The 6,238-nt window shown below is 35.3% G+C and overlaps 1 long non-coding RNA gene across 1 annotated transcript; it reads left to right on the top strand.

The window, feature by feature from the left end:
- Positions 1 to 3,538: 3,538 nt before the first annotated feature.
- On the top strand, positions 3,539 to 5,662 carry LOC109368242. Its single transcript, XR_002116105.2, has 2 exons — positions 3,539 to 3,875; positions 4,192 to 5,662. It is a non-coding gene; the product is annotated as an uncharacterized LOC109368242 (long non-coding RNA).
- Positions 5,663 to 6,238: the final 576 nt, after the last annotated feature.

Genomic DNA, 6,238 nt, shown 5'->3' on the forward strand with positions numbered 1-6,238 from the left:
GTGAGACTGGCAGGCCTGTAACTGCCAGGGTCTTCTTTCTTGCCTTTCTTGAAAACTGGAACAAACTTTGTCAGCTTCCAGTCAACTGGGACTTATCCAGATTCCCAAAAGTGTTGAAAAATAATTTGGAGAGGTCTTATGACATTGGTCAGCTCTCTGAGTACCCTGGGATGAGTCCCACTGGGTTCCATACACTTATGTGTATCCAGATGGAGCAGCAAATTCCACTCAAGTTCAGGCTTGGCTGGGAATTGATCATTACTGCATACATGGTCCTTCAGTTTGGGGCCTTGTACTTTTCTTTGCTTAGGAAAATAAGTTTTGTTGAATTTAATTGAGCTTCAGTAGGCTCTAGTGCTTGGAAATTGTTTTGTTTTTTTTTTCCCAAAGCTGTACCTGCTTTCTCAATTACTTTTCCGGCTTCCTACTAACTTTATCACCCTAATGCCAACATGAATGTAACCCCCTCCAGAAAAATCATTTGCTTTTTACAGTAACTTTACAGTATTAAAGGCAAATCTGTAACACTTTTATCATGTTGACATAGCAGCAACCCAAGATACCCCTGACTGCTGCAATGCTGAGGGCATGAATTCTAACATTTTGCTCTAGGCTAAATTGTAAGAAAAGGCTTTAGCAGCAGTGGTTGACCGTATGCAGTGTAAACCAACTATGTTGTATTTAAACTCATGGCTTTTAATTAGGTGTATGAAGGACTGGAGACAGAACTGAATGTGATAAGGAAAAATCTCTGCTGCAAGTCAGAAATGATGTTGACATTTGCATTTGCTCATCTCTGTTTGTGACACCTCTAACTGGTATCTCTGTTTTCTGCTTTCCTTATGCTAGCCACAGTTTATCTCGATTATCCCCTCTGCCACCTGTTGACTTCTTCCTAAAGCTGTGTAACTTCTTTTTTTCTGTGGCTTTGCCATATTATTTTCAGAAACCTTCTTCTTTCCTTCTCTACATTTATCAGAGCTAATCATCACTTTTTTTTTTTTAATTAAAATAAGTTAAACTAAATACGTTACTTTCAAATGTACCAATTTATTTATTTATTTGTGGTTTTGTCTCAATGTAAGTCAATCAGAAAATTAGAAGCACAGATCTTACTGACTTCCATGATGGTATTGTGTTCACATATAAAATAAGAATGCTTCTGAAAGTCTCCCTCTGGGTGCTTCAGCAAGTACTTACACTGTAGAAACTTGCATGGAAGCAAATATGTAAAAAAAATGCTTAATGCTCAAAGATTCCTTCAGCTTTACTAGTTATGGAAGCTGCTATATCACTTTCAAAATTTGTACATTTTTACACAGTTTGGAAAGGCCAATACATTTTAAAAGGTGAAATCTCTACCCTGAAGAGTTTTCTGTTTTGATGAATGTGTTACCAAGGGAAAAAGAAGACAGAAATCACAAGTTAGCTCTATAATTTCAGCCTCCCTCCCATCACAGGAGCCTTTGCTTTAATGCTCCATGACAAATTCAGTCTACCATTGATCAATTCCTAAATCAGAAGCAAGGAATCTATATCTTCTGGACTATACACAGCTTGAGATTTCATTTTGCATGACTCACGGTCATTTTACAGAGGATGTGAGGTGCATGCAAGGTGTTTGTAAAATCTATTTCTCTCTGAATAAAGGAAAAGTTCTCATGTCTGGTTTAAAAGCTCCTCTTGGAATTTTTCTACCGACTTCCGTCAGATTACACTAAACAGTGAATCCTGTTGGAGATTTTGAAATCCAATAAGCTTCTATGGATTCAACTCATAAAAATGTTGAGGTTTCTACATCTTGTGAAGAGCTGACTCTTTAGAAGATTGATAGCCTCTGAAATTAATTGTGATCTGGTAATCCAGTCTGTAACGTACACAGAAAGTCAACCTAACATTTAAACATTTATGTTAATTGTTTTCTTGGATTGTTTTTATTATTGACAATTTGTATATTAGAGCATTTAGATTTTTGGCCACGTGGATTTATCTTCTGAAAGTCAAGCAAGAAATGTAGAAGTCTGAGAATACATCATAAGATTAAAATAGATAGAACATAGAATAGATAGAAGATAGAATGAATACCAAAAGGCTTCTCTCCAAGTAGTAACTCTGGACTTATTTTACAGTTCAGGGAAACAAAATGTCTTTCCTTGAGAAGATGTATTCTAATTGTACATGAGTGAAGCACATCTCTGGGAGGGCTCTTTAGTTTTTACCCTTTATCTTAACAGAAAATTATACATATTATCTGAATCATATTAAAGGGTTGTCATTTAAATGAATGTTAGACTTAATTATATTAATGGCTTAACCTTCTCAAGTGCCTGTTCACAGCCTATGTGAGTTTACATGTTCTGTATTGCAGAGCAAGGTGTTCAGTCATTCCATAAATATTAAAAATGAGGCCTAAACATAGTCAGTATGGGACATTTTAATTATTCATTTTTGTTGTTCAAGTTGGTAGGGATGTGTAGAGCCAAAAATTAGACATTTAGGATCCTTGTGGGCCTTTCCATCTTGGAATATTCTATGATACTATAATCTTATCATTGTTGAGGATATAGAAACTCACATTTTCCAAATTTTCCCTTATATCCCAGAAGGCCAAGAATTTTAGTTCCTTTGAGATGAAAACTGAGATGCAGGAGCTGATGTGAAAAAACAAAACAAAAACAAAAAAAAAACAAAACAAACAAACAAAAAAAAACCAACAACCAAAAACAAAGATAATGATATTCAGGGTAAAATCTTAAGATTTAACAGTATAGTGATCTGGACAATCATGACTGCAGCAGTTGATGAAAGATTTAAATTCTTGAAAAGAGTGTCACAAAACAGGAAGATGCTTCTGGCACCCCTTGGAGGGCATGCTTTTTGCTGTTCCTTCAACATTTCAGCACTTTAACAAATACAGTGGTGAGGGTGAGTCTAACATAAATGTAAAATCATATCATTTAAAAAAATAGAAGTGTTTTCTTTCAGAACTAAAAAAATAAAGACACTATCAAATAACTGCCCCAATATTAGGCCACAGCTGAAGGCAATTTTAAATTTGTATGTCTTCTTGACTCTTTGTCATGGTTTTATATATTTTTTTTGTTTTGGTTTGGTTCTCAGTATTCCGCATCAATACATCATGTAGTATACTGGGAGTTAAAGTGTTAATGCTCCAATTCCAGGCACCTATCCCTATACGTTACAGAAGTCATGGGATCTGACCCTTCCGGGTGGGGCGGTCTCTTACTGCCTGGCAGTGGGTGCTGGAGGGTGCTTTCCTGGCCGTTCCAAGCTTTTCAGGTTTGAATCGGTATCGGGAACTCTCTCTCTCTCTCCTGTTTTATTTGATTTATTAGTCTCAATTTCAATCAGATTGTATTATATTGTGTTATCTTGCATTCCGATATCATAATTAAGTTAAAATTAAGTTTTCCCTACCTATTAGTATTTGTTGCCGTCTTTGTTTTTTTCGTTTTCCCTTCCCTTTCCTTCCCTATTTTTGGTCGGGTCTTGGGGAAGGGGTGGGCGTACGGGGGCCTACCCCGCCCCCCTGTCACGGGTGTAGATTGATCTCGTTAACTCCGTGACAACTCTTACATATTTGTTTTGCTGAGATGTACCTGTGGTTTGAAGCCAATCAGTGTAAAATTAGATGATATTTCTTTACAAGGTGATAATTTGCAGACATGAATTTACGTTGTTTTGATAACAGCATTGTTTTTTTTTTCACTTGTCATTTAAAAATGTTAGTTTCCCCATGTACTTATGAAAATATTATAAAACTTTTGAGAAATATGAACTTTTCCTAATAAATTTTCTCATATTTTTAAGGTGAAATATTGAGGAAAAGAAAAGGGAAAAGAAGAAAAGCTCAGGTGGAGTAGGGAGAAGGAAACTGTCTTTAAGCTTTCATTATTTCTGTACTGAATTCATTTCATACTAACTTTGTACTCTTTTTTTCAGCCTTTTCTTCTCCATCTTGTCATATTTTGTAATTAGCATGGCTCAAGTTATAGAACATGTATACAGCATTAATATTCAGCATTCCCTTTTTTGGCAAAATGCAAATAAAACATATTTGTTAAAGAAAAATATTAATATGCAAATAATGAGTTTGCCTATTTGTTCATTCAGAAGTTTGAAATATTAATATGATAACGGAGTAAAAGCTATTGCTAATTATTTTCTCAGCTCGATCATCAGAACAGCACTGCTTTTGCTAGAGATTCACCAGAACAAGAAATCAAAACATCGGCCTTGAACTTAAGAGTGAAGATGAAATCCAACTTCAGATTCATTGCTTAGTTCTAGCTTTACTATTTGTCATGTCATAACTTTCTAAATATTTGTTGAAACTGCTCTTGGGAATTCTCATGTTTGTTGCAAAAGACTGGTCATACTAATTCCATTAAGGGAAAACATTGCCCTAGCTGTAAACAAAAAGCAGCTGGACTGTGCTGATGAGCTCCAGTGAGAGTGCAGTTTATGCACGTTTTGTTGTAGGTAGGCATTTGTGTATTGTCTGCTTCTCTAGCAAAGTTTTGTTTTATCTTGGAGCTGGTACTGTCTGCACCAAAATGCATACAAATAATCTTCCCATGAGCTCTTGGAAAAGTAAATGCACCACAAATAGAAGTAGTTGCAAAAAATAAGCCTGAAAATTGGTCTGAGAACTAGTTGAGGACCAAAGAACAGCTGGACTGGGCAAGTCACGGCCACTTAGGCCCTTGCTGGAATCTGGGATATTTTGTTTCCAGAAGACACTTCTTGTCATTTTGTTCATGATTTGCAAATAGAATTGCTTTGTTTTTTTTTTTTTTCTTCAGGAAGAAAGAAAAACAAAGCAAAACAAAAGAAAACAAAGCACTAGCAATCAAAGCAAACAAGTAGCAACGGCAACAAATAAAACCACAAAGTCTTTCATATATCATCCATACTGTACATTTGAGGACAAAAATAATAAGGCCAATTCAGTCTTCAGAGCAAAGTGAAGCCAGAAAGATAATTTTCTTCATCATTTTAAATGAATCTATTAGGCTGTCTTCATTATAAATCTTTCTGCATTGTTCGCAGTGGGAAATATGATGCCAGAGTAACATGTCTGTCAGATTTGTTCTGGTTTAGCAGCTTGACAATCAGGTCTTTAAATTAATGTAGGAATTAGAACAGTCCAAATTTATGAAAGATGCTTTGCTTATTACAAGTCTACACTTGTGAAACATAAATCTTGATGTATCTTGGCTTTATTTAGACATATCTAATTGTTGGAGTCTTGAATTAGCACAACTCAGATCTGACTTGCAGTCCTAAAACCTCTATTGTCTGTAGAAGAGAAGTACAGTTACTCCCCTAACATGCATTTCACAGTTAAATGTGAAAAGATTGTTCGGATGAATCTGTGTATCTTCATCTATGATGACTATCCTAATAATATTCTGAAATGATGAACGTGTATATTTCAGAATAAATCCTTTCGGTTTCCCTGATGTGACTCTTTTTTCTCGGTATGCTACATGGTTTTTCCAAGGGGCATTTCAATCACCACATAAAATGTAGACTGTAAGGATGTTTGGTTCTGATTTCTTGCCTAACTGAAATGCTCTAATTTAAGCAGTATGATTATTTGTTAGGAAATAAAACAAACAAATGAACAAAACAAAAACAAAAACAAAAAACAGGCAAAGTTATGGAATGTTGTTTTAAGGTATTATTTTTACCATTTATTTTCTGATCTGAAGCTAATATACAAATATTGCAAGATTAAGGCATTGATTTTGAGGAACAAAGCAAAGTGATACTGTAATGGTATATGTGAGCTACATTTACCCTGAGGCATTTATCATAAAGTGCAGTTTACTTTTTATTACATCATTCTGACAGCTGTGAATAGGAAAAGTGAGCATATTGGGATTGTTACTGGCAACAATAATCTGTGTCTTTTGATCCGTGTGGTAGAAGGAGTAAGGTAAAAAGTTATCAGGATTTGTGAGCACATGCGCATATACATACAGACTGAGAGCTCCCTTGGTTCCATTTCATTTGCAAGACAAGAGAGACAAAGTATTTAAATGAATTTTTTTTTTTATATATAGGGGAAGGAGAGAGGGAAGTATGTTGGGAAGAAAGAAAAGAAGGAGGAAGGGAAAAAAAGAAAGAAGAAAGAAAGAATATAGGAAGGAAGAATGGGAGAAAGGAATGAAGGATAGAAAAAATGAAGGAACAAAGCGAAAAGCAGGGG

This window comes from Meleagris gallopavo, chromosome 1 (assembly GCF_000146605.3).
Source record: "Meleagris gallopavo isolate NT-WF06-2002-E0010 breed Aviagen turkey brand Nicholas breeding stock chromosome 1, Turkey_5.1, whole genome shotgun sequence".
Classification (NCBI taxonomy): domain Eukaryota; kingdom Metazoa; phylum Chordata; class Aves; order Galliformes; family Phasianidae; genus Meleagris; species Meleagris gallopavo.